This window comes from Manis pentadactyla, chromosome 8, assembly GCF_030020395.1.
Source record: "Manis pentadactyla isolate mManPen7 chromosome 8, mManPen7.hap1, whole genome shotgun sequence".
NCBI classification, from domain to species: Eukaryota; Metazoa; Chordata; class Mammalia; order Pholidota; family Manidae; genus Manis; species Manis pentadactyla.
The window spans coordinates 134,070,357-134,096,108 of NC_080026.1; the positions used below are offsets into that span (position 1 = coordinate 134,070,357).

The 25,752-nt window shown below is 48.7% G+C and overlaps 1 protein-coding gene across 10 annotated transcripts in view; it reads right to left on the bottom strand.

The window, feature by feature from the left end:
• The window catches only part of CTBP2 (C-terminal binding protein 2), a 154,981-nt gene that overhangs the window by 98,661 nt on the left and 30,568 nt on the right, over positions 1-25,752 (bottom strand). For 8 of the 10 annotated variants that reach the window (XM_036898957.2, XM_036898959.2, XM_057506454.1 and 5 more), the window contains one exon: positions 9,915-10,018. The exons of the other annotated variants lie outside the window; for them this stretch is intronic. The gene's annotated coding sequence lies outside the window, so the exon portion shown is untranslated. The remainder of the gene's footprint in view (positions 1-9,914; positions 10,019-25,752) is intronic. 10 annotated transcript variants of the gene reach the window in all.

A 25,752-nucleotide genomic window follows, 5' to 3' on the forward strand; every position in this document is an offset into this window, starting at 1 on the left:
TGAATATTAATGGAGTTCTAGAGATGTGTTCATTTCCTCCCACTGCAATTAACTCAGTTTAAAGAGAGAGATTCCCAAACTTCTGCCTCGTGGAGGAATTTGGCAGCCCTTTGTGCTTCCTCAGCTTGGCTATGGGGGGCGTGCGTGGAGGAGGAATTCCAGACAAAGGTATAACAACGTTATCTTCCTCTGAAGCTTCATGCATTTTTCCATACTTGTGTGTTTAGAAATCACCCTTTGGGGGAGGGGAGGGATGGAGAGGAAAGCACAGGCATTCTGAGAGCAAGGGTGACATGAAACCAAAACTGATGTAACAGATGCAGACCTGTCCTTCTTCTCTACCCCTGAGTTCTCCTCCAGGACTGCAAATCAAAATCTGCATTTAAATAGAACATTTTTAATGTATTAAAAAGGAAGCTCTAGGGTACGGAGGTATTGCGTTCAATATCTATGGGCACAACATGGCATTTTAAATGAGATGTGGCATTTTGAAGCTTACTCAATGTATTATGTGTTCCAAATTGTCTTATTCCTGCTACTATTTTTACTAAATTCTCTTATCCTAATAGGTGTGCTTCTTTTATGGCCAGGACTGTTAATAAAAGTAATGTGATATTACATCATGTTATCAATTGCATCTTGAGAAAAGATTACACCGATCTAAGGATCTCATAAGCTCCTAGCTCCGGTAATTCCAGACATTATTCAATGTGGAATTCAAGCAGTCTGAATTCATTAACATTGGTTATTACAAATCTGCATTTTTAGACTTTGCCATAAAATGCAGGAGTCCAAACCCAGTGACCTGAATCTAACAGCCTTTCGTGTGAAGTGGCCATGCTAACCAGCCCCTCCTCAGGTAGCTCTCAGGATAGAGCCCCGTGCACTGGCCTCCCCACCACTGACCCACTGCTGGTCACACTGAATGTCTGAGCAAATTGCAGAGGCCTTGGGCCATTGACCAGAGAGTGGGGACCCGTTCCCAGAGGACACACATTATTGAACACACATATACCTATCCAGGTAGCCAGTCACCCAGTCACACACCTGGGAGCGGTCCACTGACACTAGCACCTCGCCTCTGCTGCGGCTTGCCCAGCTCACCACCACAAAAATAAAAGAACTCAAATCCAATGCATGACATGTGGGAAAGGCTTCAGGGAACCCCAAGCCCATCATCCCTTGAACAGACATCATTACCAGGCAGAAGCGCCAGGAGGAAAGCACAACAGAACTGTCGAGCAAACACGTTGAGAGTTCTAGTCCTCCTCCATCTAAATGTTCGTGTAACCCAGACTCAGGGGCCTCCCTGGAGGGATACACTCTGTACTCCTCCAGCTGAGACAGGTCACTGGAGCTTCCTCCCAAGCTGAGCCTGTGGCCCTCTCAGTCACCGTGCTACCCCTGCCATGACAGCGGCCGTCCTCCAGTAGGCCCTTACAAGGGACCCGCTACTTGCGAAGCGGCCCTCCTTAAGGGCTGTTTCACTGAATGCCCATGACTCAGATGAAGCAGTAATTCAAACACATGGGACAGAAGAGGAATAGAGGCACTAAGCATAGAGAGGTTTAGTCCAGCCAAGGCCAAGGCCATCAGAAGTGGCCCAGGTCACGCTGGAGGCATTTCCTGGCCCTGCCACCAGGACCCTCCCTCCTCATCCCATTGCACGACAAGGCAAAAGGGGCCTGCATCTTCCCGCATGCAAATGCAGGCAGATGGGCCAGAGCCCTCGGCTGCGGAGCCCTCGGCTGCAGGACGGAGGCGGCAAGTGTTACGGTGCAACTTCCACACTAAAGAGGCAGCCAGGTCAATGCTGCGTCCACGTGCACTTAAAACATACACGGGAGGCTTTCTAGCATGAACAGGCCTCTGCGGTGCTGCCACTTAAGCCCCAGAGGAGATCAGAGTACAAATCAATAGGAATCCTCCTTCCTAGAGGAAGTTGCAACCCTACGTTGTAGATTAGAGGTCCTCATCTGCTGTAATAAGGAGGTGGTCTGAGTTTCAACTGAACTACGAAAAGCCAGGAGGAGAGCTATATTCTCAAAGTTAAGGTTTTTCACAAATGTGGGACTGCGGCTGTCAGGGGCACATGCAGAGAATACCAGCTTCCCAATCTCCAATGGCTGGCAAAGCAGGGAGGCCACCACGCGGGGGCCATGAAGGAATTTGATACACAGGCCATCTGCCCTTTGGTCTCAAAGGACCCGGGGGCCAGGGGACTGTGGGAGCCAGTTGGGCCTTCTTGTTGTCCTCATAATCCCAGCTTGGATGCAGTCAAAGGCAGCTGGACCACAGCCTCCCACCCATGAGACTGCCATAAACACAGCACCCAGGTGACAAGAGGGTACATCTGGGTCCCCAAGCCACATGGAGTTAAAACTCTCCACCCTACCTGCTCATAAGTAGGAAGGGTATGACTTCACTGCAGGAAAGGCATTCCTGCTGCATAAGCTCAGAAACATGGCTTTATTGTTTCAGAACACATACACTCCTCACATACAGGTAGTACAACATACTGGTTTGCCTTCTGCCTGCAGAAAACACTCTTAGCTATTTCAGAATCACCCTGCCTTCCGGACGGTTGCTGGGATGGGTCCCTGCATGGACCCAACCTTTCCACACCTCCCTGGTCCCACGTAGCCTGTGATTCATTCATTCAAAAGCTAGCCCTGTGGCATCTCTAATGTTGGACCACGTACAGAAAATTAGTGAGTCAATGAGGGTAACAGACATGGCCTCTGCCTCACGATGTCTGCAGAATTACTCTGGAAGGTTCTGTGAACAGAAGGCTGATCCTTAACCTAAGTCAGTGTAAAACACCTTTATCTAATTTCACATGATAAAGTCACAAGACTCAGCATAGTCAGAGACTAAAATCCTCGGTTTGTGTGTGAACAGTGACTGGGGGCTCACACCACGGGCCACTGTCCTGCACTCAGTCAGGGGGCACATGAGGGACTGATGATACCCAGCAAAGCCACCCTTGGCAGATCATCAACACTGAACAAAGAGATGCAGGTGAGGCCCAGGCAACGAGGGCTGCCTAAGTCTAGACCTCACAGGACATAGGGCCGCCCGTGCCCCCGCATTCCCCACAGGAGGTTTCCATTCCTGAACTGTGGAAGCAGGTCTCTGTCCTCCGTCTGCAGAAGGGGTGGGATGCAGGTTACCCTGACCAGCTGAGCCCAGGGGCATTCCACGAAGCCTGCATTGCCAACCCTATGTCCCAAGCTCCCCATGGAAAAGGGGCCAGGCCTGTTCCGAGGCCCTGGTATCCTGAACCAAAGCACCACCCAGCTTAACAGCCTCACCCAATGACCCAATGGAAAGCAATCACCCACACTGCTGCGCTGCTCCAGCTGAATTTTTTTAAGGAGTTGCTGGTTACACCCACCCTGCCAGGGCCAACAAAGGTCTCCTTTGAGTTAAACAATGTAAAGCTGAACCAGAAGGGGCAAGGCGACCACAGACCAGGTGCTGAGTTACCAGAGACAGAACCAGAGAGTTCTACCACCAGGACTCGATTTCTACAAATCTATAAGAAACAGCAGCACAATACTTACTATCTGATAATTCAAAGCCCACTCCAAACAGATGCGACTAGAAGCTCATGGGGACATTTGATCCCATCAGCCTGGAGAGAGACTGAAATTGGGGGGTCCTGTGTAGAAGCCATTGTTGTTAGCATACATCTATGAAGAAATGGAAATTGAACACTAGAAATCAGACGCTCAGAACCGCTATTCATCCAGGGTTTGTGTTTTTTATCCCTGTGCATTAACTTTTTTCTCCCCTAATGTTCTATCTTTTTGCCATATGTAATTAATTTTAACAGCTTCTGCAACTTACCCCACAGGCTGTTGCTGGTTCTTTTAAATAGTATACTGCTGAGAAATTGATTTGTTTGCTCCCCGTGCCTAAAGAAACCACATTATAAAATATGTATAAATGTCACTGTTCGGGCTGCTGCCTAGGATAAGTACAGAAAAATGTTCCATTTTACCTCCTTGCACAGGAGTCCACACGTGTAAGATATTCTGTTATTTCCCATGGGGCCCCCACAAAACCGATGAATTACAAAACACTTCTTTGAAAAACCTCCTATTTATCCTTACTTAACTGGTACAAGTCTGGGGGAATTATCTTAATTGCTATGTGGAAAGAATGAATTGCAAATGCATTTAGTTAACCAAGACAACTTTATTCTTAACAGCACAGGGCCAGGTGGGAGTTGCCAAGTTTGCCAAAAATAAACAAATCAATCAATCAATATAGTAAATGTGTTCAGTTGGGTGTTAGACAGGAGACACCACTTCTACCAGGCACAACTGAATTCTCAGCCACTTCCTAAAGCCTTACTTTCAGAAATTAATTAAATCTTGATCCAGAAATAAGATGGTAAAAACTCTCAAAGTTCCCATTTTGTTCTTTCAGGGTCACATGGGCTCTTTCCTAACCTGCAGAGTATTTCTTTAGCATTTGGAGCTAAGGGAGCGGCTAAGCTGGAAAGTAATGCCAGGTTACACTTGAATCTGGGGAGGTGGTTTATGTCCCCCCATAAAAACCCAAACGGAAGTACAGCTGAGAGGGCCTAACACTAAGGCCATGTTAAAACAATGCGATTGCTCTAATGCATTCTGCAAGGAGTGGTGGTGGCAGTGGTAACATGTAAATGCTAAACAAAAATGTTTACATAAAGAAATAACCTTTTCCTCTTTCACTCATCACACCCAGAATGCTTGATTAGAGAACCAAACATTTTTATAGGAGAAAACTCATTTATACCCATTCACACATAACACACACATCCTCGATCTGAAACTTACAGGAAACATAAAGCATCATTTCTTTCATCAGGCACAGCTCTTACCCTGTTGCCGGCCATCACCTCCACACACCCCTCCCCATTCTTCCTCCCTGTAACACACGCGTGCTCCAGGCCTCCAGGAAACAATAAGGATCAGCCCACTGACATTGGCCTCCGGTTGTCCTGTAACCAGACTGCTGCTCCTCTGCCCAGTAAGGCCAGGGGCAAATCACTGTCGGGCTTGTTCAGCTCCCCACCACAGCTGGCCTTACAGGGGCTTTCTTGCACACGAGTCCTGCATATAGCTGAACCCTTGGGGACAAGCAGCAGCCCACGGTCAGCCCCCACTTCACACGGACCAAGTGCTTGGGGCCAGGACTGACTCCATCATACCCCTGGGGACTTCCCAGATGGCTAAGGACCTCAGGAGTCACAGCCAGCTACAAAGGGATCCTGCCACACTGGCCACACGTCACACTACTGCAGTGTTTTCAGCAGGGGACGGGGGGAAACCTCAGTCTGCGGGGAGGGGGCGCTACACTGTCGGTGCCTGAGCCCCATGTCTACTTGCCCACAAACAGGATCGGACCATCAAGTTCCCACTAATAAAATGGGATCTTAGCCAAGGTCAGAAGGACATTGGGAAGAGGGGACTATGCACTGGTTCCCCAGTTCCTCTCCTGGATAGGGAGCCCAGTGACACCCCTTCCGCTCTGGCCAGCGGGCAGCAGGCCTTGGGCCATCCCCCCATAAAGGGCTCTCCTCGGGAGCACAGTTCGGCGTAGAGCCACCCCAGCCAGGAACCACAGGAAGTACAGGCAGTCTTGCTTATTCCGAACACATGGATGACAGAGTGAAAATTAAGACCCTCTGTTTTGTTCCACGCCTCCTTGGCTGGTAAAAACTGCCTTTGATTAGAACCAGCAGTCTTGAGGGGTGGGAGGTGGGGAACAGCACTAACAGCGGAAAATGAAACCACCAGGAGTCAGGGGCCCAGGAGGGAGGGAATGGGCTTGACCCGTGGGCTGTGGACAAGACAGACCCTAAGAACAGGAACAAGGGGACTGCGCAGATGGTCACTCGGCCCCCCCAGGGGCTGGGCTGGGACTTGAGATTCTTAGGAGAGGGACAAGGCTGAATCAACATCTCCAGAGAATGGCCCCCCACGGAAGCCAGCATCCGCGGCTCAGGAATAAAAGCCACACAGAACCCAGAGCCCAGAGCTCCGAGCTCCTGCTGGGGCCCCTCCACGGGGACCCCTTCTCCCCTCTCCCGAGGGCGGCTGAAGCCCCACCCACATCTTCCCCAGGCCCCCTCTCGGTCCCCTGACCGTCTCCCATCTAGAGCTCCCCTGGGGGTGAGAGGCGCTGCGGGTCCTCTGGTTTGCGTTTCCAACTCTGCCAGTTGTGCCTCTGGCCTCAAGCCTGGAGCAGGATCCCAAGTCCCCACTGCAGGCTAAGGGCTCTGGGAGGCCACATGCTGGGAGCAGCAGGGCCAAGGCCAGGCTCCTCGGCTGCCCCTCGGCCACCCACAGCCAGACCCACTCCAAAGCGTAGCTGTTTACTGCTAGGGCGAGGCAACATCCTCCCTTCCAGTTTTCAGAGAAGTCATCTCTCTTGGCAGGAACCGAGCAGAGCTAGGAAGGGGGCTTGGGGAGGACCTTGCCGAGCCCCACCGGCACACTAAAACCACGCTTCAGGTCAGCATGGCTGTTTGTCCGTGTTTTTAAACGAGGCCATCCTCAAAAATACAAAGAGGACAAGCATGACAACCCTGGCCAGAGGCCTGCCTGGGGGCCTCGCCTCCTCTCTCTCTCTCGTGAGGTCAGTCAGCCTCTGATCAGCACCACGATCTGCCACACAGCAATGCACAAGTTTCTCTGGGAGCAAGCCGCTGCACACGCCACCATCATTTTACAGCATAAAAGCTAGGGGCTTTGAGTTGCACCTTCACTTACTTGTAGACATTTAACAAAAAGTGCTTATTTTTCCCTGACACTTTTGTTAAAACTGCCAGGTAACTGGGTGCTGCTGCAAATACTATTGCTTAATAGTAAACAGTACAAGAAAAACAATGATCTATCTGAACTGATGGAGAGCTAACCCTGGTTTCAGGAGAAGTCAGCAAACCAGTGGGCATATTGGGTTTTCATTTTAATAAGGAACAACACAGAGAACGGATGGTAAAAGCAGAACGATATACAACAGATAGAAGTTTACCGTGTCTTTTATCATTAGTAATAACAAAATGGGTCTCTGTGGGGGGAAGAAAGCTGAAATGTTTGATTTGAAGCTATTTTTCTTAAAAAAAAAAAAAATGTGGGGGGCACAGAATATAAAGTCTGGAATAACAGGCATATGTTTTTAAACGAGGACATCCTCAAAATACAGAGAGGACAAGCATGATGTGTAAATGGTTCTGGAGCCGCACCAGCCTGCCATTCCCAGGCTGTGACTCTCTGTGAGGTCTGTGGTTTTCATCCACTTCGCCTCTGCCCATGTCAAGGTTTGTCTAGACCAGAGACTTCACAGCAAGTGAGCAACCAGGTTGAAATCAACACGTGGGTCCTTCCTCAGGCAGCAATTCAAGATGCCTCTCTTGTGTTGTTATGTATCAACTGAAGGTGAGCTGGGTGGGCGGCTGCCCAGAAAGTGAGGTACATCTTACCAGGCATAGGGACAAGCCATAGAGAAGAGGTCCAAGGCCCAACACATGCTTCATGGGACCCTCGAGAACTCTGCCTTGTGAGTCACAGGAGGTTGGTCTGGGCAAAGATTAACTCCATGGCAGGCAGGGTGCCCAGTGCTGGGGTCAGCCAGGCCAGCAGGGCCAGACAATACAGGTGCAGTGGTGACAAGTGTGGCATCCTCTGGGCACAATAGCCATGCTCCCATTATGGCCATGTCCAGGGTGGTGCTGAACCTCTCAACCTCTTCCAGAGTGCTATCAATAACTATTACCCAAAATTATGCCAAAAACTTGTACATGTGGAGAACCACCATACAAGACCAAGAGTCTGAGCGCACTCGGTGCTCAGGAAAAATCTGGTATCGGGAATTGTGCTGCAATTTTGTCCTAATATGGGATGCATTTATGGAATGCTAATGTTCCTGAGATCGGGACTACCAATGAACAGCATCCTGCAGTGGTTCAGTTATTAGGTTGAGTCATATGAAAAATGCTGTTATTCAACCATTTTTGATATTTAAAAAGTCCTTTTCATTCTTCTACTATGAGTTTCCACGTTCCTATCTTTAGAAGAATAGTGTTCCAACCCCACTCTCAGCATCTGTAACAGGTACCAGGTGTCACTATTTGGCTGACATGCTCCTCCAAACAGCAGGCGGGCCTCAGGCACCGTTCAGGGGGGGCTCGGATACAGACCTGGACACCCACGGCGGTCTCACAGATTCCCTCACTGTGACCTGCTGACCTCTTCAGCCAAGAACCTAGTACTGGAACTAACACCCCAGACCCACAAAGATTTGTACAGTGTGTCTGCCTGTGAATCCCAGGCAGATTTTAGCACACAAGGTCTAAAAAAGGGTTTCTTTCAGAAGAAGAAAGGGAGAGAGTCAGAAAATAAATAAATGTGGGCCCTCAAAGGCAAAATTGAACGTATATGGCCGAGTGGCCAGCATGACTTACTAATAAACACCCCTATTTCCCCAACAAAGAAGGCTCGCTGACATCTCTAATCTCTCATCCTCCCCAACGCTAAGATTCCCGGAACTGTTCCAAGATTACACGGTCTGCTCTGGTACGAAGCCCTCTGTTAACTGCACGCTGCTGTGGCCTCTCGCTGGGCAAGGCCCTGCAAATCACCCCTGGGAAAGGTTTCAGGACCTCTACATTAAATTAAGTCTTATCTTGAGGACCATCCCAGGACAACTACTCACTTCACCAATAAGGCTTCCAAACGCCGACAGGAGGTGACCGGCTGGTGAGCAGGCTCGGCAGACCTAGGTCGCGGGCAGCTGCATCAGTGTCCCCAGCCGATCCTACTGTGTGGGCAGGGGAGGGAGACGCTCAGTGTCCTTGGGCCCCAACCCACTCTTCTGGTTAGGTTCAGGCTGCGGTTCAGCTCGGCCTCGCAGGCAGCCACGATGGGTGCTCGCAGAGGTTTAGACTTCTAAACTGACCACAATTCCAAGGGAAGCTAGGCCCAACCAAGTCTGCAGTGGTGAACTGGACCTTTCTCTGTCCTATTCAACACCTCAGGGAACAAGCCGAGGGGTTTGACAGAAAAGAACACTGAGAAAATATGCTCACACACTCTTTTTCTTGCTTTGAAATGATGTTGTTAGCTTGAGGAGAAAACATTTTTTTCAGCAGGACTTAACAAAAAAAAAAACACAATCAATCACTTTTGAGAAGTTGCCATTTTGAGACTTTGGGTAAGATCCACGCTTTGTGGGAAATGGCTAGCGACATACTGAAACTAGACTCAAAACCCCCAAACCTTGCTGTGGGGAAGACTGAACTGCACCAGTCAGTATTTTCTCAACCACACTGCGAACGAGGACAGACAGGACGGAGTGCTCTCCTCAGTGCACGCCCACATTCCCAATCAACGTCACCAGAGAAAATTGTTCCATGTTCAAGACCTCCTAGAGGCTGGCAACTAAAAATCTAAGCTCATTAAAGATGTGCCATCACCAGCAAGCTGCTTTGTTTCTAAAGACGCCCATCTACCGTTTTAGGAGAGCCCCTTGGGGTGAAGTGAGACCATTTCCCTAATTCATTTTTATTCTTTGTAATTAATACGTTAAGAAGTCCTAACACGACTTCCACTCTGACTTGAGTTTCTTAGCAGTATAATTTCCATTGACTTATCTCTATAGCAGCAGCGAGGGAAGCAACAACTGCTTTACACTGAACTATATTGCTTCAGAGTTAATTACACGTATTTTGCTTTTGATAAATGAAAATACCAGATGCAATTAACTGAAAGACAATCAATGTGATTCTGCTATTAGACATCCCAGTGAAACATCCAGGGGCGGTCTGCAATCCACAGCCCTCAAGGAATTGAAAACACATTCCCAAGGGGTTTTAGAAAACCTGAACTTTTTTTACCTGGAGATATTTTGCTATAACTCACCGATATAAATCTGTCCACAAACTCTATAGTTCCCACGACAGGCTGTCCGTCTTTTTAAGGGAATCCAGTTTCATTGGTTCAAAACCATTTAAGGCGATGAAACCCTGAAAGCAAAATGAATTGGGTCAGTGAGGCTGAAGCAGTGATTTTTTTTTTCCCCTTTGGTTGTTTACATCTAGCCATTCTTTAATTGCATTTTTCCAATGCCTTCAATTCTAAGCTACCAGAGGTTATTAAATGGTTTCATTAAAAATACTATTTGTCTTGCTTTAGTCACACACCAGATCAAATTAAACAGTAGAGCACCAGAACAAATGAACCCTTTCCATCTACTCTGACACAAAGCCAAGTGTGCAAAGCTAGAAGGTGATACTGTGTCATCACTGTGAAAATGTCACTTAACTTTCTTTACATCTCTCCAAGTAGCAAAGGGACAAACAATCAATACTTTCAAGCAAAAAGTATTACCAACTGTTTGAGAAATATGGAGTACAAAGTGCAATTCATAAGCCCATGGTTTATAAGTGCTATTAGCATAAATGCTGACAACTGTTAATCCACTGTAACTCTGATTAACGGTTGCAGTTGTCCATTAATAGAAGGCATTTTAACTTACTACTGAAATTGATTACTCAGTTAAGAATGCAATCCTAATGTTCAATAAAATTGCACTTTCTTGGCAAATGCAATATGAAATGAGGTGATGCATTAAACAGCACTCACATTTATTTTACTATACATGGATGGAATGAAGAGGAAATATATGGTGCCATCACGTTTTCCGAACCCCTTCCTGTACACACAGAGCTCTAAGAGGAGCAGGCAGGCAAGTTCCTGCTCCTGTGGCTGACAGAAAAGGCAAACACCTGGGTGAGCACGTCCAGGTGTCTTTTCTGTGGCTTTCCCATGAAAAACAGATAGAATTGCAACACTGGAGTTGCTGTGCAACTGCCACGTTTAAGGTAGTTCTTTCTCAAGGCCCGTGGGAAAGGAGAGGTATGCTTCCCGAAAATGAACTGCTAAAACCAACCCTCACCATTTCCACGCCCATCTTACAATCAGGATTCAAATGGCTGACTAATAATAAAAAATAAAGTGTACAAAATTACTGTAACCAGGTTCCCAGCTATACTCTACTTTTCAAACCATTCAAATTTTAGGAAGCTAGAGTTTCCTAATTCAGTGTCTCTTCTTACTCTCTTGGGATCCAGTCCTGCGACATACCTTGTCAGTCAGGACCTCCCAGGCCCGTCCACTCCCATTCAAAAGAAAGCCACACTCCCGAGTCCTCTCTGTGTAAGGTTAACAATGCAGGGCATTTGAGGGCCCTGATATTAGATAGCAACCATTACGACTAGAACCCAGAATGCGTGGAGGAACTACTCAGGAGGAGGCCTCTACAATGAGGTCATGCCAAAACCTCAGAAGTAATCCACCCCCAACTGTGCCCCACACCATCTTATGCCCCATACTTTCCAATTTGGGTAGGGGGCAGGGGTGGGGCACGGGGTAAGGGACAACAGCACCATTCTAAGTGCTGGGGAGGGAGGGATGGGCACAGGTTTCTCCGTAGTCACAAGCTTGTAATGACATAATGCAGTTTCATGTTAACTAAGCATCTACTATAGCCAAGGAACCATCCTTTTGAGGTGGCAAGAGCTTGCCTAGCAAACTCCTATCCACCCTTCAAAACCCATTTCACAGGTATCTTCTGTAGTACCTTCCCTGACCATCTTCAAGACTCTTAATGTTAAATGCCCTGATCAAATTTTATTTCATCTCTGGGTTTCTCCATGTCTGGAACATAGCAGGAAATTACATATTTAACTAACTGTGTAACATAATTTATTTTCCCCACCTAGTTTTGTTTGTCCTAGTATATGCCACAGGCTTCCTTTTTCCTATTCCCAGTGCTTTAGACAGTAGACACTTAAATGTGTATGGATACATATATAAACAAGGAATTTCCAAAAATATAAGGAAATTATATACATCTACTAAGTGGCGCATTGTGGAAAGGACGGAGGGATGGCAAAGGAATGGAGGAAGTAAAATGTAGAAAGGTCTGCATCATTACCTCTTTTAAACAAAATCTGAAAATGTAGAGTAACATGTTCACATCTATTTATTCTAAGTGGTGGGTACAGATTCTTACTTTGAGACAATTCACAGTACAATTGATTAAACAGGGGTCAGACAACTCTGCCTTGTACAAGGCTTCACAGAGGAGGTGGCACATCATGGAACTTCAAGCCGCAAATTCAGGAGAGCCCGAAGCCCGCCAAAGCCCACAGCGCCGGCTCAGTTAGCAGATGATCATTAAAAGGCTTAGAAGACTGTCCAACCTTTAAAGATTTAAAGAATCTTTAAAGCAAGTGCCCATTCTTACTTGAAGGTAGAAAGAAGTATTAAAAACGACTAGAGCTACTGAAAGGCTCAAAATTCAAAACCCGCTTGTTTCAACGGATACTTGCTGACTACAATGTGGAGTCTGCCCGGCAGATTTGCCTGGGGAAATTTTTCTGGCAGGATTTCTCTAAGAACTTCCACAAGCATACAGCAAGACAGAGAAATGATTTAGTGGGTTAGAATCACCACCACTCCTAAACCAGCAACGGCAGGAACCCAAGCGGGCCGTTCTGCCGGTGACTCGGCCGCGGTGAGCAAACGCCAGTCAGCTTCAGGCCTCGGCTGCTTCTGACTCAAGACAAGGGCTCCTATTTTTGGCCAGTACCATCAATCTGCGTGAATCTATTTACACATCGTTTGGCAAATGTGTTCCCCCCGCAGTTGATGAGAATGAGGGGTGGGCACGTGCACACGCTGGAGGAACAGCAGCACCCTGAGCTGGAGGAGTCAGTCTGAGCCAGGCCTGGGTCCTGGTGCTTTCTACATACAGCAAACTAACGATCAGGACCCAGGACACTGCCTAGAAAGATCCGCTCCACCTGGATTTTTAGTTTCTTCTTACACTAAAGTCAGGCATATGAAAATTACATTTTAGATACGAACAGCTGACCCCTCAACAACACAGGAGTTAGGGGGGCCAAACCCCCAGCGTAGAAAATCCACAGCTAACTTCTGACCCCTCGCCCCGCAAAAACTTAGCTACTAATAGCCTGCTGTTGACCAGAAAACCTTACTGATAACATTGGTGATTAACACGTATTTTGTGTCATGTGTATTATATAATGTACTTTTACAAAAAAGTAAGCAGAAAACATGTTTTTTCAAATTGTTGCAAATCTCTCAAAAATTTTCCCAATATATTGGAAGAAATCTGCATATAAGGTGTACCTGTGCAGTTCAAGCCTGTGCTGTTCAAGGGTCAACTGTAGTTAATGGTCTACTTCTCTGAAATTGAATGCAATGAGCACCCTGGAAAATCAGCTTGGGGCCTGAGACACTCTGCCCTGACGCATCCGGGAAGACCAGCCCTGCCCTCCCTGGAACTGCAGCTGCCTCCCTCCCAGCAGCTCCTGGGCTCTGCATGGCCCTCAGTGTCCTCCACCATCCAAACTACAGAGCGAGGGGAGGGCAGAGGGGTGGCTCATCCTGGGCGCCCCCAGCACCCACCCCCCTGCAGAAGTCTTCATTTATGTAGCAAAGTGCCCACTTACTTACACTTACTGGGCATGAATTATTTCTAATGCTGCTTCTTGTGTCTAAGGCTTTGATGTGCCACCTCTTGTTAGCACCCAGGGACCGCCTGAGCCCCACCTGGATTCTTTGCCCTGACTGACTCACATTTGGGTCATCTAGGCTTTAAGATGCCTGTGTGCTGTGCCAGGGGCGGGGCGCGGGGGACGGGAGGCGGCGTGGCTTCACCCACTGCTTCCAGGCGAAGCACCTCTTTGCCTCCTCTTCTCCAGGCTGGCCAGTGAGCAGAAGTGTGTCTCAGCATGGGCACTTCTTAGGAGAGGGAGAAAGGTCCTCAAATGGCCAATTTCGGACAGAAGCAGGAGGCACAGGGCGCCCAGGAGCCCAGGAGAGCACCAGCCTTATCTGAAGAAGGGCCACTGTGTTCATCTCAGATCCAGGGCCCATTAACATTTATTTCTTAAACAGAAAACCAGCAATTGGAAAATAGAAAAACCCTTTGGCAATTATGAATTTACTGCAATGAACAGTCACCAGGAGGGGACACGCAAGAGAGCAAGGGGCTAACGGGACCACACACACAGAGAAATCCCGGGTGCTGCAGGTCAGGAGGACCAACTACCTTCCTGGAACCCCACCCTTCTGAGACGGAGGGGACGCATGTGCTTCACAGGTGAGAGGCCCTTTCAAAGACGTAAGAAGCAAGGCCCGGGGCTCAAAAAATGCTAGTCATCATCAGACTCGGCACACAACGTCACAAAGCTGTCGTCATCAGCATCTTCTAGGAACCAAGCCCATCTCTGCCCAAATCATGAGATAAATGGTTCCTTCATATTTGGCATCTATCCAGGCCACTAAGGAGTCTTACATGTTCTCCCGGGAGGGTGGCCTCACCCTGGCCTCGCTGAGTCCTGTGGCAAGGCTGTGCACAGAAGGGAGCAAGGGGACCATCCAGAATCCCAGCCTCTCTCTTATAAAAATGCCCTCCAGGCACACATGGTGCCCACTGTTACCAAATTCACACCAAGTCATGCTAGCACAGTGCCCTGGTGCTCCAGGAAATGCCCGCCTGTCCACAGCCGCAGGCCACCCCCCCCACCTCAGGAGTGACCTGCTGGTGGGGCTGCTGCAGGAGGGACCCACAGAGGCGGAACCTGGGCCACAGCTCGAGACAGGCTCACCCTGCCACCCCACGGGCCTCGGACAGAGCTCCCGGGGAGCCCATCGGGACCTGAAGGTCTGCAGGCCTAGCCCACACAAGCCCTTTTCCAATCTGTTCATCTCCCTGGCCACACACAACAGCCCCAAGGCACCGTTTTGGGGTGCTAGTCTGTGCAAGAGGAGGGTGATCCTCAGTGATGGGACCAAGAGAGCCAGGATGTGACAGCAGGTGGGGGCCCGTGGCTTTCCCAGGTACCCACAGCAGGTCCTCGAAACATCTCAAGGGTGACCAGTGAGGAAAAGCCTCAGGCAGATGCAGAACCAGATGTTCAGAGAAGCCAAATGCCCACCCCCTAATACTGACCAGCCTTTATGAGGGTGAAGTTCCTTTGGCCCGATGGACAGACACAGACAGAGCCATAGGGTGTTAATTTGAGGCTACATACAGCAGCACCAGGAGCGCCTCTCTCAGGCCGCCGTGGGCACCTGCTCCAGAATGGCAGGGACGGCCTCCGAGGCCCCCTCCCTCCAGCTGCTGGTTCCCACCCTGGCTACCTCAGCAGGCCTCACACCGACAACGTCCTTTCATGCCCTGAACACCCTCTGCGGGTCGGCCCTCTCTCCTCAGGGCAGAGGTGAGGTGTGCTAGGCAAACGACCCACCACGGAAACAGATGGCCTCATGGCTCCCCCGTCAGACTGGGCAGGGACCTGCGTGCCTGGGGAGCCGCGGGGACATCTCTGAGCAACATGGGTTGCGGGCGCAACTGCTGCTGGGAGGCAGCCCCCTTACCCTCTGCCCCCATACTCGGCACACCAGGCCACACGTGTGACCTGCCCTCTCACCAGGATGTCAGGCCGACAGTGACGGCACAAGCCCAAATCGCCTGGACGGTGCCCCCACTCCCTACCCACGTGTACTATGTGCCAGCCCTGCCTTTAATTATTAACTCACCCCCAGAAAGGCCTAGCCCATCAGGCATGACGTAGTGTGGAATTCTGGTTTGGCTGTCACATGGGAAAAACCAAGGAAACAACATTCACCAAAGAGCAAACTGTTCTATGCACACTGCGCAGGACAGAATTAACATGATGTGACCTTAGCGGAGCCAGGTTATTCCTTCCCAGGATTCAGTTCCACTCACTGCTGCCTAATAATAAATAAACCATATTAATTAGCTTTGAAACGATTATCCTTTATTCAGGGGGGTGGAAAAGAACCCTGAAAGCTAATTTTTTTCCATGTCCCTGTACAGCCCACGTTGGCTTTGAGACACTTAGGGTCAAATGAACACTTCATTACAATAACTCAATGTCCAAGAGTTTCAACTTCAATAAGAAAAACTGCCCTCCAGGCAGAAACATTACATACACAGTCTTTGCAGAAAGAATGTTTATGGAAATTTTGTAATATTAAGTATGTTCAGCTCGTTTTAAGTTTTAAGAACGTAAAAAGGTCCAAAAGCCAAGACATTAAAACTCTTGTCTTCAAATATAAGGACAACCAGTGGAAAATCATAAGGAAAGTCTTGGAACTCTGCCATTTTTTTAAGGAAAACAAAATAGGATACTTTCTCAGTGTTATCTCAAATGTAGTCTATTTATTTACCCGTTTCTCTACTCTCAGCGTTTTTCCTTTGGTACCTTACAGAGCCAGCAGACAAGACAGGCTAGGTGACCAGGAGCAGCTTAGCATTGTAGCATCCAATCCCCTGGATAAATGCTCTATCCTAAGTGGCTCTACTGATGGAGAAATAACAAGGACAGGAGGATGTCAGATTGGAGGCGGGGGCTTGGAAACTGGAAAAATGAAACCAGAAAGCAGATCATTAAATGGGTGCTGCTGATCAGGCCTGGCACAGGCCAGACTCTGAAAAGAGGTTAGGCAGGAGGGGGGATCCATGAGCAGCGACCCACACATATAGTGATGTCATTCTGTGGAGGGGAGCTGTGTTCCCACACCCCGAGCTGCCCAGCTGGCCTTGGAAGGGAAGGCGGCTGGCAGGAGCAGTCTGACCCTCGGCTCACAGAAGCCTGGCTGTACCCCCACGGTCTGTACGAAACTCATACAAGCCATGAATCGGCTTGTTAACTGAAAAACCAGGAATAGAGGAATCCTTGACAGGCGGCCCCCTAAAATCAGCCCAGCTCATCAGGAAGCCTGGCCACTGAGGTCTCTGCTGAACTTACCAGGGCCCATTTCCAGCAATGGAACAGGTGTAAGTCCATACTGCAAATCAGGGGCACTTGGGGACATGTCACCAGTGGCTTTTTATGGTTCCACAGAGCAACTGAACAGGAAAGTTCCTGGCCGAGGTGCACACTCCTCTGAGAGATGGCCCAGAAACTGCCAGGAGTGGAAGGAGAGATGGCTCCCCAGACAATAGGGCCCAGCTAACCAACCTCGGCACCTTGAAAAATGCTCTGGCCTGGGTCTTCTCTCCAAAATAAAAACCATCTTAGAGCCTCCCCCTCCAAAAAAAAAAAAAAAGGAGGGCATAACTAGGAAACTATCTCCCCTAATACACAGTATTATGTTACACCTATGTATCAAACATTGTAATACCTATGTCTTAGATCATGTATTTTTAAAAATTCAAAAATATTTTAATGACATAGGAATAATATACATATGCAAGGGACAAAAATTACATCCGTGTTACTTCTCCATGCTAAAATTAAAGCTGACTTTTAAAATACAGGTCTTTCAGTTCATAAAAATCATTTCTAAGTTTCTCCCTACTGTCCTTTACTTCTACATTTTCTTCAAAGAGAGGATTTCCCACAATCTGGAAAATGCTCCTAAGTCAGGAGGGAGGCAGCTAAGCCTGGAAGCAGAGACTGTGCGATGCTACCAAGCGCCTCATCCTCGACTCCTGCGCATTGTTTCCCTCCCACCCCAGCAACCCCACAAGCCAGCCCCACTGAGGGTGCAAGTCCCCAAGTCAGAGCCACGCTCCAGGATGGTTCCATAGGCATCACCCACCCCCACATCCTCACCCAAGTTCAATCTAGGAGAGGGTGGCCCTCTCAGGGATTCTGATGTGTCACTGAATTCCAGGCCTATCAGTCTGGGAGAATCTGGGGAGGGAGACAGGCGGCACCACAGTGGGAATCCCTTGTCCCCAGTGGAGAGCTCAGAACCCACCCTCCGGGGGAGGGCAGCCCTGCAGAAGTGGGGGGGACGCTCAGCAGGCTCCAGCCAAGTTCCTGGCCACAGATTAGACTTGCAGCAGACTGAGCGAGAAGCAGCATCAAAAAAAAAAGCAGTATGACTTGAGCATCAAATGGCTAAATCCACAACCCTGAAAAATCACTTACAAGAAGGGGATCAGCTTTCAATATCAACACTACTGACCAATAAGCTGCATACAGAGTATTGAGCGGGGCCGTGGGGTTAGGGCCGGGTGACAGCCCCTCAGTCTCGCTCACCCCCCGCTTTTCACTGTGGAAGGCAATCACTGCTCTCTGCCTGTTCTGCGGCTGTCCAGTGGGTCAGCACCATGTGAGCACGACCGTCCGGTATTTACCTTGGAGAACTTGGACACCACTCAGCAGTTAGGAGCACTGAATGAGGCCGCGTGGCCCTAGAGAAGCCGCCTGGTCCTCAGTCTCTCCTTTCCTCACCCAGGAGTCCAGGATGTGGCCACCAGTGCCTCCTTCACTGGCCCACAGCAGGGATGACAGCGGGGCTGCTGGGGAATCCCTCCACTCTGGAAGCACTCAAGTGACTGTTGTTTAACAAATGCTTTCTTGACTAAGGCAACTAGGTGAATTCAAGAATCAGAGTGCTGGAAAGAAAAAAGGCCTAAGGGAAATTAGGTTCCGTTTTATTTCAAACCAAACTTATTCAAACCTGGCCTTCAAGTTCAGGGAAGATTTAAGTTTAAAATGAAGTGCACCTGTGATAGAGGAATGACTTTACTTTTTAAAATCCATTTACAAGGCTAGGCGTGACATGAGAACAGCACACAAAGAAAGGCTGCAAACACAAATGTGAAGGAAGCCCCCGAAGGTCTAGTAGAAGGTAAATTCACGGGTCCAAAACATATTTCCTGCAGGGGCAAGTAAGTTTCGTTTTTTAAGAATAACTCAAGAGCCAGATGAGACTTGAGAGAATCCCATCCAGGCATGGAGAAACCAGGACCCAGGTCACCCAGCCCATCTGAGACAAAAGCAAAAAATCTGTCTTGACTCAGTTGTTTCCACTCCCAACCCCAAACTGATACCCAAAACAGCACAACGCCTTCTGTCCGGCCTGCACACAGACTGCCCAGTTGCCATGGTCCCTGATACAGAAGCTATACTCTCTTACCCAGAGGAATCCAAGCCAAGGAGAGAAAAGCCAAATGCAGACCAGCCTCCTTTCCTCTCCATGCCCTCCAGCTGTGTGAGCTCCTCCCCAAAGCACCAGGTACCTCCTAGGCCCCAGCAGGTGAGGCAGCACTGTCCACAGCAAGAAGCCAAGCTGGCTCACAGCCTTAATCTAAGAAAAAGAACCAGAGCCCCTAAGAGCATTTAAATACGATCTACTGATTCACATGTGTCAGGTAAATAACACTGGGAATCCTGAACTAACTCCTGCACGTGCCTAATTACTCAGTTGCATTTCATTAATTCTGAAAGTATAGGCAACCTTTTAGCATGGATGTTTATGAGGGCAATAATTCATAAATGCTGTCCTCACTCATAAGGGGAATGTGTAAATGCACACACACATATATATTCAAAACTCTGTGCAGATGGGCTTCTGGAGGGAACCGCTCAGGATTTTCACTTGGAAATGAGATTCTCAGGACTTGTAATTGTGCAGGCCTCACAGAAGCATGCCAGGGCCACCTAGATGCCTCGGAACTTCCTCCTAAAGAAATCATGCTGACACATTTACTATTGCCATGGCATGACTGCTAATAAACAGAACATCAAAATTCAATGAACCTTTATCCCAAGTGTGGTTTGTTCACACGCTGCAGTTAACAGGCACTGTGCAAAAGCACACAACACAGATAAACAAAACTCACAAGGTGAAGGGGGCTCTTCTGCTGGTTTCCAAAACCAGGCAGGCCAATGTGGCACAAGCGACACCGAACATCACAGGGGACATTTGCTCAGCAATGGGGCACACTACGGAGAGGCCAGAGCCACCCCATCCCTGGGGGGCTTAAGAGCAAGGAAGGTCACCTCTACTCTCAGGTCTCCAGGACGGCTTCCTTCTGACCTGGGGTTCCACTCTAAGACCTGGTCAACAATCTCTAGGATGAAATATTCCTTCTCAATAAAAGGAACAAACTAGTTATACATGGAACAACTTGAACAAACCACAAAGGGAATTGTGCTGAGTGAAAAAACTATCCCAAAAGGCTATAATTATCTGATCCCTTTTATATAACATTCTTAAGTGACAGAATTATAGAGATAGAGAACAGTTAAGTGATTGTCAGGTCTTGGACAGGGGCAAGACATTCCAACTCTAGAACTTTCTCTGAGCAAGCTGGTCTTGGAAGCTGGCTGGCCCTGTGTACAACCATGTATGCTGGCTGTGAAGGGTCCTGGCTCCCCGAAGAGGATGTGGCATAAAGGGGCAGCAGGGGAGATCCTTGGGGTGGTGAGACCATTCTGTATCTCGACAGTGGTGGTGCAGAATGGAACCCACACTGAATACAATCACACCGAAGTAAATACACACCCAAGAGAATCAGTGTCACTGGGGAAATCCAAATAATATCCGTGGATTGCATCAATATCAGTTTCCTGGCCATGTTGTTTCTATCGTCTTGCCAGTGGCTACGGGGGGGCGGGGGGGGAGGACTGGGGGCAGGGGTGGGGACTAGGTAAAGGGCAGCACTTCTCTTACTACCTGGGATTCCATGATAACCTCCATGTAAGTATAACTACAAAAATTGTTAAGTATGCTCGCTCTATTTTTTTTGTTTGGCTCATGTTGACCAAAAAACTGGCAACTCTTTAGGGCATCAGCGTTTACAAGAAGGAGCCGACCCTGTTGAGACGAGTCCCACACTGAGCTGCAGTCAGCTTGCTGGGGCTTCCCGAGGCCCAGCAGCCCGTCCTGCTGCTCAGAGCCAGTGCTCCCAGCTCCTGAACCCTGAGGTCTGGGGAGCTGGGGAGCTGGGAAAGTTCTTTACTGCAACGGGCACGACCAACTGACTGGTTTCCCTCTGCCAGCTGTTGCCAGACACCCAGGGCTCCCCAGGTCATCTCTTAAAAGAGGGCACCTTTCCTGGAGAGGATGAGAGGGAAATCCAGCCCCGGGAGCCCGTCTGTGCTGCGCACGGTGGCAGGGAACTCCAGGACTCCCTGACCCAGCCTGGCTAAATCGAAACTACAGGCAGCACGCTAGAACAGGCCAAGACTGTCCTCAGATGACACACAGTTGTACGCTGGGCTGGCCACCTTCCAACACTCAGCTTGCTCAGAGAAAGTTCTGGAGCTGGAGTGCCCTAGCAGACGACCAGGGTCAGGGAGACACCTGCCCGAGCTGACCCACAGCTATCCTCCTGCTTTTCCAGCAGCCTGAGGGCCCTGCTGGTGCCCTCATACTCCACATCAGCCTTTTGTGACAAAATGTAACTACACTGAATCAACCTAAAAATCCTCCCTGGCCTTCTGTGTCTGCCCCCCGAGATCCCAGGGTCCCTCCCGTTGAAGGAGAGCTGGCACACGCACTCCCAACACTGCCGGGAACTCCCTGCTGATTCAAAGAATGCGAAGAAAATTACAGGAGCGTCTTTGCTGCTTCCGCCCTTATTGTCTTCAGGGTCACACTTTTCTCAATTCACTTGACAAGACTTTATCCTTACTGTCTCCAAGAGACAATAATGAAAATATCTCCCTCTCCCCAAAATGTGCCATTAGGTACAAGTGTAACAGATAAAAAATATTTCAATAAAAATATTTTTTCAAATTCTACAAACCATTTACTTGAAAGAACCACTTTCAAATCACCAATGCTACCCAGCTTCAAAGCTGCTAAAGGAATAACCAGCGACTGACTTCCATGGGAGTAAAAATTACATTCTACATAAATTAAATATATAATTTGATTAAACATGTTTATGTCTTGGTGATGACATTTAAAATAGAAGTAATCATTTTCTTTCTTAAAGGAAAAACTCTTTCAAATATAATTCGAAGCTGTCAAACCTATCTCCTGCTACAGATCTTTTAAATGTCACATACCTTCAACGGCGGATGGCAGTTTCCTTTTAAATATGTGCTTCCAAACAGTGCATGCTGAATCAAGCATGTATTAAAATACACCGCTGGCATTTATCCTGATTAAGTATAGGCCTCTCCCATTGCTCCTGATGGATTTGCTCAAGAGTGTAACACACAGCCGGCTTCCTCATACAACTCCAGAGTGTTTAGTGCCACTGTGGACTGACCGCGACCCACAGGGCCTGACGCCAGGTCACACCCCTTGCGCCTTAAGGGGGCAAAGGTATTCTCTTATGACTCCTGCAGTTTCCCTCCCAGATACCTTGCTGAACTCTCTGTAACCCAATTTTGACATGGCATCAACGGGCCAATTGTAACAGTGCTAATCAGATGCAAAGAAAACTCCGAACTCATTCTCCTAAGTCAATGACCTACATATTCAATTGCTTATTCTCCAACTCAGTAGCAAACACTGTGCTATATTTAAACACAGAGCACAAATATATCTTTCTTCTGAAATGCTCAGAGATACAGATAAGCCAGCCCTCCTCTTCTCAACTAAGGAATGCAAACCTTGTCAACATCAACTGTCTGGGCAACTCTGAAGACAGCAGTGTGGTCCACATCTCTGTTATCTTCTTAAGAAGGTGCTCAGTGTCATTTTTTGCCAAAAGCAAATGTGGGCAGCTTCTCTGCTGGAATGTAAACAAAATGAAGCCTGGTTCACCCTGCCTTCCCAATACTCAGAACATAGCAAGAGCTCAGAAAAGAGCCCAAATGACTTTAGGAAGTAAGGGTGGGCAACAGGCACATCCCACACCAAGCGTCCAATAAGGATGCAAATGCTTCCTGACTGCTGAATCTTGGTACTAGGGCCCAAACCCTGAATAATCCTGCAGGCAACAGAGGTGACAGCAGAAGGAGCAGAGAGCTCCGAGCAACACTGGCAGGAGGGCAAATGTGCCCTCCCAACCTTGGCTGGAGGAGCCTGAGAACATCTGAAGAAACATTCAAGGCAGAAGGTTCGAGAAATCAAGCAGAAGAGGCATCCCAAGCCAGCCCAACAACACAACAGGTACCTTCTTCCTGGGAAACTGGGGTTGTGCTCCTGGGGAGGGACCTGCCTCATGGCTCCACAAGGAGCTTTATAAACATGGCAGCACAGCAGGCGGCCTGGGAAGGACCAGGATGGGTAGGATATATTCACAACAGAAGCCCCACTCTGCACTGGAGTTCAGAAACCTCAGCTGCAGACACCTTCCTGCTTGGCCAACCATGTGGCCTCGGCCGAGTCATTTCACCCACAGAAACCACCTTCTCACGGGTGTGGGAGAGGAATGAGCCCCAAGACACCATGATTCTCTCACTCAGATTCTAAGTCCACTTAAAATAGGCAACCATCAAATGGAAAGCCGATTTTCAAGTCACTGGGCCTGCAGAAGTCAGGAGTGTGGAAAAAAGAATTACAAAGGGGACTTTCGCTTTTTCTTTGGATTCAGGTAAACTCCCTTCACTGAGTGGCAAACTGCTTCTCCTCCACAGCGTGGATGAGGAGGGTCCGTAAACGGCACCCATGAGTCAGACCCCAAACATCCAGAGTGTCAACAGTGAAGCCGGGAAGCATGCAAAATGACATTCCTGTTCTTAGCCACCCTGGCCCTGCTGCAGGGTGCCTGGGCCCAGCATCCTCCTAAGAGGGGAGCCTTCCCAGTTACCACCGCAAGTGTGTCTATCGCCCTAAGCCTCAGCACGCAGAAGTGGTCAGCCACTTGCTTTTGGGGTCTGGTTAGCAAGCTTTCATTCTTATCCACCCCCTGCTGGATATGTACACCCACACCCACACGTGTCTATCTATACACATATATACATAGACGTGCACATAACTGTATTTCCACATGCATACTTATATTATATACATGCAAAAAAGCTGGTGTGGAACTCTGATACTCAGAGCCAACAGCCCTTTCTCAGCTGCCATCTATCCTCCTAGACGTACATCTCTCTCTCACACACACACATGCCTCACCACTTTATCCATTCTGATACTGCACAATATAACGCAGGTACTAAGAGAAGCAGACGGGAAGGTAAATGAAACTAAACCTTGCCTTCAAGGAGTTTCAACAAGGAACAAGAACAGAAATGAACTGCTAGAAAAGCAAGTATGGACCAAGGAGATTGCAACTCTAACTCCCATCCAGGGGCTCCCAATCAACTCCTGCCACCCCCCACCCCCCCAAGGAGCTCAGGGTGTCCCTTACCTGTGCCTGGTGGACACTTCCTCTCAGGCTGCATGCTTCTCCCACCCGTCAAACTCAGCTCACCACCCAGAGCCAAGGCCACCCCCTTCACCGGGGGAGTCCCTGCCTCCAGACAAAACAAGCCCAGACCCTGGTCTGACTTCAAGTTTGTGCTCCTGGAACCAAAAGGCCCAGGCCCGCCCCTGTTTCTGTCCATGTCCACATCTAAGTGGCCAGCCAGGCCCAGTGCTGCCCCCGCACATCAATGCCTGGGCAGGAAGTAAAACTGCAACCATCACCTCTACAATACCTATCAAAAGCCCAGCTCAGAAAAATACTTTTTTGGAAGAGAATGATGTATTCCATTCCAATTTGTTAGTATCAATTGGCTTAGTCTTTGAAGTATGCTGAATTCCATCCCAAATCAAATGATACTCTGAAGGGCTCCTCACAGAACAGCTTCCCCCTAAATTGTCCCTCAACATTGTACTTCTGACTTTCTCTGGTGAACCAGCCCAAGCAGCAGCTGCGGGGCCCCTGGCCTGGCGTCTGTTAGCAGACCTTAGCCGGAGGCAGAACTCTCCATCCCTACACACGGCCCCTTGTAACAGCTCGTCTCTCTAGGACCGGCTTAAGGAAGTATGCTGTCTCCCTCAATCCAGGGGGCTGGTCCAGCCAGCTCTCCCAAATTTGCAGTTACCATATTTGCATTTTTGTAATCCACTCTGGCCCCTCCTCAACCTCATCCCCCTCTTACAGCATCCTATTTTTTTGAGTCCTCAAAACACTTTCTTGAAAGAGGAAGGATATAAATAAAATGGAATCCACTCAAGGATACATTAATAGCCCTATAAACTGTGTCTCCGAAAGCAGTGGCCTTAGAGAGACTTGGAGAAGCTGACAGCAGCCTCCCTAGGGCCAGCATACCCAGACCTCTGGGTCCTGGGATGGCCCAGCTCACATGGGGGCTGCTCTGCAGGCAGCTATTTAGAATGTCTGCTTAACCAGCACCCTTACACTGAAAAACACTAGAAATGCATGTGCTGCTATGTGATTATCAATGGACTCCAGTATCAACTTCATTCTGTCATGAAAGCAATCAGGGTGGCACAAATGTGAAAAACCAGGAACACAACAGGAACCAAAGGTCGTGGCCTTTGCGCTTCACTGGAGTGTACAGTATTTTCAGGGGAGCGGCTGCAGGGGAAGGGAGGGGCAGGGTGGGGTGGGGGATCAATAACTGTTCTGAATATCCAGGGACAGCCAGGAGAAGGAGGCCCCTTCTAAGTAAAGTGCTGGAGTTCAAGAGCGTGTGACCGCCACAGCCTGCCCCAAACACAGCACATGGTGCAGACCGCGCATCTGCCTCATGGGGGGCTGGGGGTGGGCAGCAAGGGAGAGGATGGTGCCCCCAATCCACCCACTCCCCCACCCTCAAGCAGAAAGCCAACATTCTGTTAAATGGCTTAAGAAACGGCTCTGTCTTCCATACATGATTGGTGGCAGTGTAAAAATTTGTAACTGCCTTATAAAACTAAACATACACCTATTCTATGACTCAGCAATTCCACTTCTAGGAATTTACCCAAGAGAAATGAAACTTATATCCATAAAAAGACATGTACACATGGAATGGACCACAGCAGATTTATTCAGAGCAGC